The sequence below is a fragment of the Charadrius vociferus genome, unplaced genomic scaffold, assembly GCF_000708025.1.
Source record: "Charadrius vociferus isolate BGI_N301 unplaced genomic scaffold, ASM70802v2 scaffold38, whole genome shotgun sequence".
In the NCBI taxonomy this organism is placed as follows: Eukaryota; Metazoa; Chordata; class Aves; order Charadriiformes; family Charadriidae; genus Charadrius; species Charadrius vociferus.
Genome location: NW_009650176.1, coordinates 5,410,905 through 5,427,263, shown reverse-complemented (window position 1 = coordinate 5,427,263; position 16,359 = coordinate 5,410,905). Strand labels below are relative to the sequence as shown.

The 16,359-nt window shown below is 42.0% G+C and overlaps 1 pseudogene; it reads left to right on the top strand.

Annotated features, from left to right (window-relative positions):
- Nucleotides 1-16,359, top strand: part of LOC104293274 — an 81,684-nt pseudogene that overhangs the window by 36,821 nt on the left and 28,504 nt on the right.

Genomic DNA, 16,359 nt, shown 5'->3' with positions numbered 1-16,359 from the left:
AACATTTATCTAACAAATGTCATTTCTTTCATTACTATTAATTTCATAGCCAGTATTCAACTGGGAGTGGAAACCTGATTTAGCTAGCTGGGAATATCTGCCTGGCCCAAGCAGGGATCTTTGGTTCAAACAATGACCCAGGAAACACCAAGTGATTACAAATTGCCCCACAATGACACAGGGTCTGCTGGCACTAATTAAATTGCTCTCGGCACCTGCAGAGGAGGAGAGGTTCCAATAGCCACCGTGATATACTGAATCAGCTCCAGAACTACTCCAGAATTTTAACTTAGCAGTTTAGCAGCCTACAAAGTCTTATCTCTTTCACTCTTGTCTTTCACAGAAGTGTCCATGAGGTTGATAAACAGTAGAAACAGATGCGAAGGTCGTGTCGAAGTCTATGACAAAGGAAGCCAGAGGACAGTCTGTGATGACTTCTGGGGACATAAATGATGCACAGGTCTTTTGCAGACAGCTGGGACATGGAAAATCTGTCTGCACTGGGAAATGCACATTTCATTCCAGGATCAAGGAACATTTTACTGGATGATGTGCAGTGCCATGGAAATGAATCCTACCTATGGGATTGTTCTTATACAGGATAGTCAACACCTAACTGGGCATTTATTTATGTAAATTGTGAATTGTGTAAATTGCAAAACTTCATCATCATCCTGACACAAGGCTTATAGCAACAAAGCCAGCAGAGCTGTCAGAGGGTGACACAAGAGAAGCACGGTGAAGGCAGAAGTTAATTAAGAGCCCAATTGCTTCCTTCTAATTCTCCTCCACAAGCTTCAGAGGTGGTTACTGGGAGCAAGAGGTGTTGTCGCATGCCGAGGGAATGTCTTCTGGTCTGGGATGCCCAGGAGATGCTACTGGTGGTGAGTCAGCCACATTGATGGGAGGGCAGAAAGGAGATGTGGTATGTTCTGGGCAAGATACTGGAGGAGGAAGTGGTTGGTAAACACTTCACCCTTTGGGTTTCACGGGGGTGTTACTCCCGTAAGTATTCTAAGGTAATCAGATACCACAAATGATAGAGTAGATTTCCAGATTTATGTGTGTTCAAACTGAACCCCTCCCACGCCTCTTCAGAACATAATTTCTAACTGGTTTGGTTTGTTTGTTGTTTTGTTTTGATTTTGTTTGTTTTTTTTTTTTTAACTTAGAAGCCATTCCTAAAGAATAAACTCTTGCTCTGGCTTCTCAACACAAGCTAAAATCTTTGTCTTGATTGAGGTAGTAAAGACAGGATATAAAAAGGCAATTTATTTTCAGAACAAATCAGACAACATAAGAAAGAGGCTCCTCACCACTTGCAGAGAGCAGGCTGAGGTACAAAGTTCTCATCAGTTGCATTTTGGTACCACAAAGGTCTGTTGTAGTGTTTGTTCTTCTGCTGGCAATTAACTAATTAATTTCTTCTGAAATACAACTGAAGCTGCTAAGATAACAAGTTTCATGTGGTCCATATTTTTAACATTACTAATCCCCAGCTTCTAGAGAAGACAGGACATCTCATGAATCCTATCATTTCTTTGATTGATCGTTCTAAGAATTAGGTATTTACTGGTAAATACATTTTGCTTTTGTTTGATACAAAGGCAAAAAGATAACATTCATTCAAACAGGATGGAAAAGTGCCACGCTGTAGTTCATCAAATGATGTAGATGATTATGGAGGACTCATATGTTGGGAACCACCTTGAAAAATAGTGTAAGGTGTGCAATTCAGCACTTATCACTGAATGAAAATCAGACTCCCTTAGCCTATCTCACTGCTGAGCAAATCACACTGCAAACAGATGAAAATCTTGGACATACGGTCAGAAATTCACCCCAGAAGAGCAAAGTGTTCCTCACACGTGCCAGCTTAGACTCTCTAGAAGTCATTCTCAGGGAACACAGCCTTCCGGAAAGTGTTATGCCACTCCACAGATTCACTGAACCTGCACAGAGCAAATGTCCACTTCCGTTGTTCTTACAAAAATTCAGCCTCTGTGTGTTTAATTATGGTGCGAGTCCAACATAACGTCAGGGGGATGTTTGCCTGCTCCAAGTACCACGTCAGGCTGCATGAATGGCCCTTTTCTGCACAATAGCTGTTTCTCAAGTCTTGTCCATTTTGCAACACAGACCTGCACCTGGCACAAGTGTAAGGTTAGAGTCAGGGCAGCGTGTAAGTTACTTCTGCTCTGTCTTTGCTGGAAATGTCTCTGTGGCTGAAGAACAGCAGAAATGGAAACAAGGGATGTGTTGAAATTTTTACTCATGACACTGGGGAACAGTCTGCTGTGATTTCTGGGATCTTAGTGATGCTCAGGTCATCTGCAGGCAGCTTGGGTGCGGGCAGGCCACCTCAGCACCAGGAGCTGCCCAGTTTGGGGAAGGGTCTGGAGTTATTTTCCTGGTTGATGTGCAGTGCTGAGGGAATCATAGAATGGTTTAGGTTGGAAGGGACCCTAAAGATCACCTAGCTCAAACCCCGCTGCCATGGGCAGAGACACCTCCCACTAGACCAGGTATGAAAGCTTATCTGTGGCAATGCTCCCACAACTGATAGTCAAGACATAACTGTGGCCACAACGAAGATGGCAATGCTGTCTGTTCAGGTATTTGCTGCTTTATTTTTTTCATTTCAAATATTTCTTCCACCACCCCATGCCTTTATACCTTAGCTAACAGGGATGTTTGTTCACGTCAAAACACTCTCCACATAACAATAGGTCTTCCCGGCATTAATCTCACCTTATATGTGCTCTGTTGGAAATCTAGCAGCCTTGTGCTTTAATTCTCTCCACATGCTTAGAAACATTCAAGTATTCAAATAAACTGAAAATAAACCTGATTACAAGCTGATTGATCAAGTAGAAACATTTTAATGACTAGGGATTCACCACAATTCACCCCAACACATGGGGGTAGGATAGTCAGAAATGTTTTCCACACATGCCTAAGGCACATGTATTGACTGATTTGGTTGTAAAATATCACTAATGAGTAATAAATGCTTCCATTGAGTAACACTGCTTACTACTCCTTCTTTCTTCCATACCAAGTCTCTAACTGTGTTAATTGCTCAAAATGTTACAGTTAAATAGAACATCTCCTTTTTCACACAGTGCCTGTGGAGAGCCTGGTCATGCCTTGTCAACCCCTCACGCCCATCACCATTCCCCAGTGCTGCTCCCCGGGGCAGACAGGCGCATGGGGCAGGAGAAGGTGCCACTCCAAGATGTCCCACTGAAGCACTCCTTGCTGGTCAATTAGTAGCTCCCATACCTATTGCACATGTGTTTGCACAGCCTTACATGTGCAAGCCTGTGCTGGGAAAAATACCAGTGTGCAGACAATAACAATCTACATCTCTCTTTTATGTGCACTTCTTTCCTCTTACCTCCAAGCCACTGAGGAGGAAGGCTTTCCTAAATAATTGGTGTAGTTAGCCTGATTGTTTCTTGCAATTTATTTTCTCTGCTAATTTATCTTCTCTATTTTGTTAATTATTCATTTCATCATCTTTCATTAGTAACTAATAATAATAAAAAAAAACCAACCTAGGTCAGCATCAGTTCTATTTATCATTATTTTATCCAGTAAATACATACCAAAATTTGATGCAACTTTGCACCTACACCTGGCATATTCAGTAACAGCAACCTTGTGAATCAAGACCCAGAGCATGGCTACATTAATTTCCCAAGGAAAATCAGAGCGTCATTCTCTTTGCTCCCTCATAGGTGCCACTAAGGCAGGAACTGTGCAAGGGCCCTGCTGAAGTCCTTCACTAGGACTGTACAATGGCATAAAAAATCCTTGAGTTTTATGCAGACACAATTCCCAGTGTTTTCTCCAGAGAAGCAATTGTGAATTTCCCTTGTCAGTTTTTTTTCTTAATTGAATACTACTCATGAGAAGGAGTATCAGAAGGAGTGAATAAATCAAAATCAGTGGAAACATCTGCTCAGGGCACTGCTCTCTCCTCTTCTGTGGTTTGAGCTTTGATGACTTTAATTTGGGACCTGATTGCAGTGGGATTTGGCCTTTTATGTGCTGAGTTTTGTGTTGTCTCTGTGCACTTAATCAGTAATGTATCGATTATTCATACTTAGAGATGACTGAATGAAAATCCTCTGAAATTGCTACAGCGTGCCCAAATTCTCAGGAGATAACGCTCTAAGTAGAAATGTAGCTTTCATAAATGGATCTTATTTCTCAAGTGAACCAAGCTTTGGCAAAGTTAGCATTTGGTTAGACTGTGGGCTTCAGCCATCAATCCCTGTTTCTTACTGCATTGATTTTACTATCAAAATCTAGGTAAAAGGCATTTAAAGGCAGTCTTAGTCACACCTCACTCTCTCGTACCCCCAATGCACTAGAAGACCACCTCCATTTTTGTAATAATAGATCCTTAAAGGGTGCTGGAGACAGTCACCAGCACTGGTAATAAATACTCTGCGTGACCCCTACCCATGGCACCTGCAGAGATTGAAGGGATTTCCTAGAAGCTGAGAAAACCCTCTTTATTAGGACTATGCAATTGTCCACGTGAACGTGAAAAGCAGGAAAAGCTGCAAGAATGCAGCTCACGCCAAGATAAGCAACCTGTGTGGACACAAAGCCTTAGCTGGGTAACAGGATGAAATGACCCGTCCTACCGTGCGCAGAGCCAAGATCACCAATACCCATTTACATTGACATAGCCTTCATCTCTGACAAAGATCTTACCTTGTAGGATTCACGAGGATGGACTGGGGCTTCCAGAGGCTGGGTGGTGACATCCTTATCCCAAGGCAACTCTCCTCTGGGACAGGGAAGCCAGACCCAGCACTCAATACTCTGTTTTGTCCACAGAAGATGGCTTCACACGTAAAGTTTCCACTTTGTCTTACCAATGTATTCACCATAAATGCAGGGAACCTGTTTGAAGGTTATCAGGGATGTGATTTACTTCACCTGGGCTTTGCCTGTTTCTCTATACATTCCTCAGTGTGCAAAAATACCTTTCACTGCAGAACTTACTCTGTTGAGTTTGGTGGAATGGCTGGCAGAGAGAAAACATGGGAAAAGAATTAATCAAAAGCATATGCATTTTAATTATAATTGAGGATATGTTTGGACAGCTAAGCAACAAATATTAGGGCACTACACGACTTCATATAGATGGTGTGGGTAACAGCAGCAGTGAATATGCAATGTCATGGGCCATAATAGGAGCAAGCAACCAGGCATATGCCCAAGGTCTCCAGACCTCAACAGAATATTGCCTTTCCAAATGTAAATCATACCACAAAGCCGCATGACAGCTATTCATCATCCTTTCTTGCACTCACATTGCACCCAGCCCCCTCAGGCATGCAGAGATAAGTGTAAGGACTGCTGTTATCAGGCCATTTCTGCTGCCTCTGGGGCAACAAGGATTGGGGCCAGAAAAAGCAGGAAAAAAAGGTAGCTTTTGGCTCCTCTGCTTGCTCACTTTTCCTGTTGCATCTTTTCTGCCTTGTCACTCTTTGACAATATATTATTTTACTACCATGTTTATTCCCCATTTTTTTTTCCAAAGTAGAAAAAATAAGGAACCTTCATTCACATGTACATCTTGAAGGCCTCAAAAGTTCCTCTGAAGTTGGTCCTTCTTCTCTGCTTTTAGAAACAAAAGATATAACTGATGAAACTATCCATGACATTCCTTCCAAAATCAATGTTTTGGTTTGTCCTTATTACATTTAACTAAATCATTTTTCATCATATTTCAAAATACACTATTTTTTAAACATCTAATCAGGTCCTTACCAATGGTGCTTCATGACCTGAGAGAAACATTTCCCTTGTCTCCCCAGGTGAGCCCTGAAGGGGCAGATGAGTTCACTTGTGTGGGGATCCAAGTTTCGGCAGGCTGGTCCGTCAGTTCCACTAGCTGAGATCTTCCAGGGTTATCTCTGTAGGGCACCACAAACACCTTCGCTATGTCAGGTCACTAAACATGGCCATTACCAGACTGTTGGGAACATGACAGTTTCAGCAAAAACCAGGATTTGTTGCAGAAGGAATGTTCCCAAAAGTGCAGTAAGTATATTTAAAGAAATAACAAATACGTTACTGTAGTACAGAAAAAAAATGCACCATTTTGTGAGCTCACACACCAGTATTTTCATTTTTTTCAGGGAAAAAGAAATACAGATAGGTATTTGTATAAGGAATGCAGGTATAGGACCAAGGCAGTCAGCCCTAGTTTATTCCTTCAAAGATAATTCAGTGGAATCCTTTACAAACATTAGATATGACAGCTATCAGGTGTCGTGGCTTACAACCTCATTAAGTGATAACGAGTGAAGAACTGCAAGGGAAGATGAAATAGATGGATGCCTGAGGGGCGCCTCGCAATTTGGGCAGAGACATCTCCTCTGACAGGAGACAGGTGAGGACTGAAAACAACTGCCCTGCTGTTTGTAGCTCTCTTCTGCATATGTTTATTTTCACCTCTGTTTACTTTTAAAGGTATTTGCTAAAGCGGAGTCCTCATTACCGAGCCTATTGTGTTGTTGGACCATCTTACCCAGAGACACCCATCCTCTCCCCAAGGACAGTGCCTCGCTGCCCTCCAGTGGCAAGAGCCTCCAGAACAGCTTTGCGTTTCTCATTCCTTTTAGCCCCTTAAACAATGTTAGATGCAGATCCTTATGGAAACTACAACACAATTATTCCATGAAAATTAGATGTTTAGATGCCTTTGGTGAGCTTAGTTGTGTTTTTAAATGCTGGAGAAGTCACCAGGTCAGAGCTGCACGAAATCCACACTGAAATTCATATGAAATATGAACAGTTGGAAAAAGCTGTTCCCAAGGAAGGGCAATTTTGCCAGTGCAGCAAAACTTCACATCGTGAAGAAAACTTAACACCCAACCTCCGGCATAAAACTATTTCACTACAGACAAATGCTGTTTGTTTTCTATGAGCCAATTTTGATAGATCTGTTTAAGAAGATGTTCTGGGAAACAGCTTTGCTATTCCAAGACCACAAAGGTCAGTCCCACTGTCATCACTGCTGGTTCCTGCCACACAGGATTAGCTTGCTTGCTTAGCTTTGGACTCAAGTCTTACCACCTCCTTTCTAATGGCACCTTCAATACCTGTGATGAGAGCTGCAGTGTTTAATGTGGAGGGTGGTCATTCTTTGTCAGCTGTCACTACAGATTAGCTGTATAAATCTTCTGTCCTTGCTAGCATTCACACTGCCACCATTACTCCTTAGATATGGTGTAAAGTAGCCCAAGGTGAGATCCGTATATGGTACATACCACATGGTTCTTGCCCAGCTTAGAGCTATTTGCATGGAAATATATTGATAAGGATCTGCCATAAACCCACTTAGTCATTTCAGGAAATGACATTGAATTAAAGTAATCCACACGCGGAACTAGGAGTTTAGATACTTGACATGCCTGGTTTTGCTCAAGAAGTTATTGTGAAGGCAAGAACATGGATATCTAGACAGATATCACACATCGCAATCTGTTAAGAGAATAAGAAAAGCATTCACAGAAAGAAAGAATTTATGTTCATTTCTAAATCAGCTAAGGAAATTTAGCTTTGTTTTTTTTTATCTCTCCAGCTGAGACCCACCTTCTCCCTGCCAGTATGGAGTCAGGTAGAGCTGGACACGTCCCTTGGGGTATCAGAGGCCACAGCAGTGTTGACACCACCACCCCATGCCAGGGACAAAACTGTGTGGCTGGAGGCACCCTGCTGGATCAATGGCTTTGCCAGAGGGAAACCTTTTCCAGGTGTACAGCATGGCCTTTCTCGGTGGGATTCCCTTTTTTCATGTGAGTCATCTAATCGGAAAAGATGCCATGAAAACGGGTGGTGAAGGAGAATCTCCATCATGACCTGTTGTATATTTCCTCTTCACAATGACTTTTTCATGCTTTCTCCTAGCCCATTATTAATTTGTTTTTATACTGGCCCTACAATGTTGTCTGCCTCTCATCCTGTGCTCGCATATCTCTTGCCAGTAGAGTAAAAACCTGTTTCTAGTTTCTCCCCTTCACCTGAAAAAATATGCTGTGCCTCGGTCCTTTTGTGTAACAGCTCACAGAGCCGAAAGCATGTCTCACAGGTCCTAACAGACAAAGGCTCCACTCTGCACAGTCTGCGTTTATGAGGCACGTAACACAGAGGACTGTCAGAGGGCACGTGTGCTTGTCCTTTGAAGACAAGGGGAAAATCTCAGCTTAGTTTGGTCGGAAACATACCAGCTGTGAAACTGGCCGATGGAGAGCAGGGCTGCGCTGTCTTCACCTCATCCAGCATTTATAGTTACTGTAATGAAGGTGATTAATTCCGTTCGGCAACCTCATGGCTCATAAGGATCATCTGGATTTTCCCTACTGTGCTCCATCAGTGCCCACCATTTTCTTGGGCATCACAGCAAATCGGTGTGGATCACCGCATAGGGCCCCATGACTCCAGTACATGCTGGTCTTCCCCAGAACAGGGCCTGGCAGCTGGTCGTGTCCCTCTCTTTTAACATACAGATTCCTTGACTCGCACAGTTCTAGCTTAATTTAGCACCTTCTGGCCCTATCTTGCTTCATTTCCTTGGTTTTTGTAGCTCAGCAACTGCCTCGCTTATTTACCCCCAAACAGTTGTTCTTACCCAACCGTGCCTTGGCCAATATCTCTTACAGCTGTTTTATTGCTCTGTAGGCTGCAAGTGAGAGAGACGTAACTGCAGATCTGAAACATGCTGGAGGGATCTAGTCCCAGGTTAAAGAGGAGCCAGAGAACATGAAAAAGCACAGACACTGCTTCTTAAAGTAGACAGAGAGAATTTGGTTGAGACTTCCCTGACATTTTTGGATGCTAATCTTCTTTTGGCACAATTCTCACACCGATTTAATCTGGTTTAGTATGGTTGTAAATTGGAAACCGACTTAACTGGTGGTATGAGAATCCTTCCCAAACAGCCTAATCTCCAAAAGTAAATCTCTGCTTCCTGGAACAACCTCATCATCAACACAAAGGTGCCTGAGGAGTGTTTGGGAAGATCTCGGTAGCCAGTCCGGAACAGCGCTGTGATCTGGATCTACTTATCCGGATGTCTGGATGTACCCTGTGAAATCAAAATACTCAGTAAATCACTTCCTTGGCATTGATCTGGAAGTTGAGGAAGAAAGATCAAATTGCACAGCACACACCTTTGGTGTAGACCAGAACTCATTTAGTATAAATTCTGAAAGTGCGTTGGGTTGGAACAGACCACGGCAATCAAAATGGACCTCCACGTGAGTCTCACCTGGTTGCTTCTGTTAAGTGCTACTCTTCTATCTGAACCAGGTACTGTGTCTAAAGTTTTTTCATGCTTGCAGGGAAATGTTACAGACAGAATTAGTTACTAATACAGACCGGCTCGCTGGGAAGTGGTTGCAAAGAGACTCCAAGAATATTGCTGACAATATTTGTACCATAAAATTGATGATGGTTTAATTTGCCTTCTAGTTCAAAGATTCAGATCAGATCCACAGGTTGTGTTTCAAGATACAACCCATGAAGGTTATGGGCTAAAGGAGGTTAAAGAATATTTTCTTTGTTTCTCTTCTGTGAGGGAAACAGTTTGGCGAAGTTGTTCCCCAAACATTCTTCTTCTAATATTTTAGTTTTGAATGTAAATTCTTCCATACTGTACATTTTAAAATGTAAAGAAAGAGAGAAAAAGAAACACAGAGCAGCCTGTCAGACCCAGGTGAAAATATACTTTACTGCAGTGCCATGTTCCTTCAAACATCAAGCAACAATAACCCCAAACCTTCCTCATAATCTTGCTAGTTTGAATGAGCTACTTTGATCTTTAATTATCAGCATGAGCACCATGAATAAAGTCTTGTCAATCCCTTACAAAAAGAGATAATTTCATAGAGTGTAGATTAAGACGTTGGCTATATTGAATTATTTATAAGACAGCAGCAAAAAGCAGCCCAGAGGGACATTCAGCATCAAAGGGGACTAAGCTGCATTTCAAGAGGGTGGTCGAACCCCTGCACTTCAGCAACCCTATAATCTTTGTTCTTATTCAAGACGTTCACTTTTGTCTTTGGTTTGACCTGATGTAGGCTGGATTAACTGACTGGAAAAATCACTTAGGATCCTGTCTTGCAAACCCAAGACTTTAGTATCACTAGAGTAAAAGTGAGTGTCTGAAGATCAAATGCCAATTCGAAAAAAAAAAATTAAAAAAAATCCCCAAATGAAATTTCTTCTGATTTTAGTGATTGAATCAGGCACTGCTCTTCAGAGCCCGTTAACTCTGAAAGACCAAGGATATTATTTTTAAAAGCTGTCATTTGAAAACATTGCTTTGAACCCTGGCAGCCTAAAACCTTTTTCTTGTCAGTGAATATAAGCAGATTTTCAAAAGTATTTATGTGACTAAAACTACAGATTATCAAAACCACATGATCAGACGACAGGTTTGTGTCCTGTTTTGGAAGACCATTTCATCCCCTGGTATTTGAACCATGATCCTATGGCCTGGTTTAATCAAACCTACATTTTTAAATACCTTAAGCAGAGTAACTCTTCACTGCAGAGTCAGACCAAGTTGGGCTTCCCACGCAGAGTGGAGCAGGCATTTGCAATGATTTAAGCTAACATGCTGGGCCGTCAGCCAAAACAGCTGCACAGACAAATGGTCCACAACCTCCCCTGCTATTGTGGTAACCACACATGGTGAAGGATGTACACCAGGATTTCTGGGGTCAGATCCTTTTGCTCTTTGTGCTGCCATGAAATAAGGTCCTCTACAGTCATCCTCTACTGAACCATGAGGGAATGAACGTGTCATTCCAGGCACGGAGGGGAACCGCAGAATTGCTTTGAAAACACACCACGTATGTATCTCATCATATGTACCACACTTACTGTATCTAACTCTGTATCAACACATAGCTAAACATAAAATATACCAAGAATTGTGATATGTTACATCCATGCTAATATCCTTTCTTATCTGCCACAGCAAGGGGTTTCTGGTGGAACTCACCGGGAGGCTCAACAACTGGAAGTCAAAACTCACTATGGGATTGGATAAAAGACCAATTTAGACCCAAAGGTAAGAGGGTGAGACGTGCTCCTGAGCGAGAACACACCTGTAGAGTTACATGAGCCAGCTCTGGGTGAGCTGGTTATCTCACCAGCACAGCCAACGATAACCTACCGTGATGGATCGGGTCCTGTACACAGCAGAGCCATGTGAACAGGCCTGAATTAACCACACCAACGTGGGCTCCGCAGTTCAGCTCCCTGCCCGGTGCTGCTTAGTGCACTGCAGGCATTCCCCAGTAAGCCCTGGGTACTGGGGACACAGAAACACTGGGCAGCCCACCCCTGCAGTGGTGAGGATGCAACCTTAGACGTAAGAAGCTTAGATACCCTGGGCATAAAAAAATTGAGATGCTTACCTAACAATTTTTGCTTTAGTTCCAGAAGAACCACAGCTGCGACTGGTATCTGGAGGGGACCGATGCTCTGGGAGGGTTGAAGTTTACCATGAAGGCAAATGGGGGACAGTCTGTGATGATCTCTTCAATACAAACAGTGGCAGTGTTGTATGCAGACAACTAAACTGTGGTCAAGTGGTTTCTGTCATGGGATGGTCTTACTTTGGCCCTGGCAGTGAAGATATCCTCCTGGATGATGTGCAGTGTAGAGGAACTGAATCTTACCTCTGGGACTGTCAGCACGCCGGCTGGGGCACACATAACTGCGGACACAATGAGGATGTCGGCGTCATCTGTTCAGGTAAAAAAAAAAAAAAAAAAAAAGTTGTGCGGTCTTAAAAATCTCCTTGGAAATTGTAACGGGTCTTCCCCCGGCATTTCAATCAAGTAGCTTTCAGTCGGCCCCAATAATCGCTGGGGCACACATAACTGCGGACACAATGAGGATGTCGGCGTCATCTTTTCAGGTAAAAAAAAAAAAAAAAAAAGAAGTTGTGCGCTCTTAAAAATCTCCTTGGATTGTCATGCTGACCATAAATGCAAAAAACCATCAGAGTAGAGCTTGGAAATCAGACTAGAGATGAAATGCGTGCATGTGGAGGGTCCTTCTATTTAGGCTGGTCTGTGTGATCGAGGAACAAAAGGACGTCCTGGACAAAATACCAAGATTGACAGCAGCAAGCACTGAGTATGAAAATGGTGAAAAGAAGGTAGATCAGGACCACTTTAGTCAACATCTGATTACAGGCCATTCCCAAGGTAAGACAGGCAACCAGTTAAGAGGAGACAGAAGCACATCGAGATGAGAATCAGGCATGTCTGACTGAAAATAAAAATTAATACTCTTGTCATAAACATAACTGAAATCAAAGATTGCATAGCTAGAAGCAGCCTATTTTGAAGCATTATTCCTAACTGCACAATAAAAGTGAAGTTTTGCTTTTTTTCAATGCTCACAAGTGTGGCACGCTCCACAGTTGCACCAACGGGTATGGCAGGGCTTTTGAAACATAAGTCCATTAGCTCTTCACAGTCTCCCCAAATCCTCAAAGACTAATTTTTAAGGCAAAAATCGTGGGATTACAGCTCCTTGACAGACAGTATTCTAGAAAGCTGCATGTTCTGAATTAATAGTTATTGCTGCAAATTACTATCTATTCATCCGCTGTAACATTATTTCTGTTCTTTTATTGCTCATAGGAACTGTATTTGCCACTCATCTACTAATAATCAGGAAAAATATAAGGCGAGTCTTAACACTCCAGGCCTAACTTTCTGACTCCTGTTTTATTTTACTTTTTCCTGAAATAATCATAACACCCTGGAAATCCTAAAGTATGGACATCACTCGTGTTTCCTGGCTTTTTTAAATGTTGAGTTAATTACTAATGCTCTTCATAATACACAGCCACAGAGGAGGGGGCACAAAAATGCAGTTTTCGATCATATGCAGCCTGGAAGTGAAAGAGTGGTTCCCAAAATCATTTCTTCTCAAGACCTGAACCAGCAAAAGCACAAAGTAGTAACCCTGAACTGTTGCTATATACCCTGCACATCTGTATCTGCACTGATGGCACCACTTACAAATATCTCCGAAGTTCATTTAGAACTGCCGTTAATTGACAGAAATGTCACCCACACTACGAGAAGTTAAGGTCTGGCGCATTAACCCAATGCTGCACAAAACCCGACGTTTAAATTATTTCACCAATGTTTCAGTTCTCATGACCGCTTTTACAGTTCTTTAATCATTTATTTCCTCTAACTTCCAGAATCCACAAGGAATTCCCAAACTTCCACTTCTGCATCAACAGTTTCCACAGACAGCACTGTTGTGACATCCACCACAGAACCCCCAACTTCAGCTGGTGAAGGCAAGGCAAAAAAACAGACTGCGAATGTCTTATGCGGAAATTTTGAGGAATATGTGCAATTTGTTTAGAGCAAACGGGAGGAACACCAGGAATTTAGTGAAAATATTTAATAACTCTGCATGTAATTAGCTTTGGAAGAGCCAATGGCCAACACCATCTTCATTTTCATGAGAAAAATGTGGTTGGAGGGAAAATGGGCACATAATTAAGTCTACCTGTATATACAATTATCAAGACTGCATGTACGTATGGTGAGATCTTTACAATCAGTTCATCTGAGGCACTCTTACCTGGATATTTTCTTCACCTTAAATTCTTTTAATTATCTTGCTTAATTTTTCCTGGTTCTTAAGTTAGTGCAAAAGTAGAATGGAAATAAGGTGTGTTTATACCCTGTTGAGAGGTGCACTGGTGTCATCAGTCTCCCAAGTTCACTTATAATTACTAATTGGAAGATGTTCTTCTGAGCTGCGTTACCAAAAGTTGAAGTCCAAGGAAAGAGAATTTCTTTTCCATGAAGCTTGAAGTATTAGTGATTTCACAGATCCTTGATATGTGTTTTCTTTTCCATGGTGGTGATTCTCTTTAGTAACACATTTCCCCACCCTCTGGCCACCTCTGCAGATTCCTCCTCTGCACCCAGCTCAAGCCCAGCAGGGACTGAGACATCGTCTGCTCCAGGGACCTTGACAACCCTCGAGGAAGGTGAGGCACACTCGTGTGCTGAAAGTCACTTCCAAAGCATAAGAAAGATCTCATTCTTTATTTCCCTTAACAACGGCCACTTTGCATCTTTCCAAATGTCTATTGCATCGCTAGCAGTAAGATAATGCAGTTAGAAATGTGTCTTTATTACTAAATATTAAATGAAGGTGAAAATCTGTTTTCTAGAAGAGAAGAATAAAGGGCTGCGCATTGACTCACTGTCCTGCAAAGCCCAAATCTACTTACTTTCATCAAGATTTCAGTTCACATGTTCACTCCTAACTGCTGCCAATCTCCCCTCTTCTTTTTATTTCCTCAACTTTCTCTTGGCCTCAGTTACATCTTCTGCGTCCACTATTGTCATGGAGGAAAACGACACATCAGCTCCTGAAATGCCAACCACAGTCTATGAAGGTAAGAACAGCCATTTTGCAAGTGCTATCTAAGACAAATACGCTGTTACTTCGGGGGGTTGAGATGGATTAAGATGTGATCATGTAAATCTGTAAAATATTCATAGCAGACAACTACAAATTGAACACCTCTGTGAAGGAGCAACCCCCTTACATCATCTTCACTTTTAAAATATCAAGCTGTCAGGACATATCAGGAATATATGTATTCAGTGATTAACACATCTGTGCTTGTACCTATAAATATTACACTTACAATTTTGCAAAGAAAAAAAAATAAATTGTGATTTTGTGTGTCCATGAATCACAAAAACTCCAGAAACATCAAGGAGCACAGCCAGGCATTTGCAGTCATCTCCCTCAGTTGGACATCTGTCTCTCCAGTTATTTAGCAGACTGATAAAGCAGTTTTTTATCGAGCCTGATATCTAAAGGAAGTCACAAGCTCCTCAAATCACAGTTGTGCTTTTAATTGCTACTTGCAACCATTTAATTTCTCATCTTCATAGCCACCTCTGACAGCACAGCACTTGCTTCCACCGCCGTCACAGAGGAAATAGGCACATCAGACATCCTGACTATGCCGCAAACAGGTAAAGAACATTTGCACAACACGCAGCATGTTAGAAAAACATGATTGTAAGTTTTGGTTAGGAGGGGACATCAGTGGAGATGGCAAGAGGTGTTGCAAAATCACCATCTCCCAGTGCAACTAATGCTTCTCCATGAACTTTATCTGCTTGGTACCAACCTGCTGGCTTTCCGGCAGCATGGGGAAGCTGTCACTGACACTACTACTGCTGCTCCATTCCGGAGCTCCAAATGCTATATGCAAAACCTGCTTCAAGGGAAGCTGAATAGTGCAGAATTTGAACCACAGAGTATGAAGGAAATCATTATCTTTATTTTTATTTCTTTAAGAAACCTGACTCGGGAAAAAAGCCACTCAGTCTATGCTTCTCACCATTTGTAAGATCACTTATCTGGATTCTTGTCATGGTTTACAAGACACGTCAGTGGATGTGAGGGACAGCTAATACACCAAGTCCCTTTGCTACAAAGCCTGAAGGCAATTAAATTCATCAAGAGCTGAGTTCAGTCACACGGCCTTACCTGAATGCGCTTTCCCTCTCATCTCCATGTTTCTTCCTTCTCACAGCCTCTGAAAATACTGCAGAAACATCCTTTTCACCCCTCCCACTTATGGGAGGTACCTCAACTCCAGAAATCCCTTCCACAGCTGTTGAAGGTAAGAACAGACACTATGTCATAAATTCTAATAATAATAATAATAATAATAGTGTTTAAGTTTGTTTAAAATAGATTACTTTGGTAAGATTACAATAACTGTATAAAATTTAAGGTCAGTCAACTGTTAATTAGTCATCTCAGTGAATAAAGAATCCAGCTTCTAAACCCTTAATTTCTGAAATATTGGGCTGTCAAAGTTTGGAGGATATGTAATTATGAACAATTTGGGGCTTTAAGTTGTTTGTACTTTTTGCATAATTTAGGCACCAGTACAAGTGCCCAAATATCAGTGCTTTTGTCTGGGCACAAGTGGATATTTTACAGTGGAGAGTACCAATGACTAAGTCAGATTGTGAGATCTTCACCTTAAAGATTCAATAATCTTTGGCGGCTCTTTCCCAGTCCTAAAGATGGAGGTGCCATTACCTGACAGTACAGAATCTGGCTCTCTATACTTCCCTACTCATCCCGTTGGACTCTCTCACCAAGGAGACTGATATTTCTCTCTAATAATTTATTTCCTCAACTTTTTCACAGTCCCTTCAACATCCCTGTGTTCCTCCTCTGCATCCACTTCAATAAATGAAAAGACCGAGGCAGTCTCTACAGCAGGAA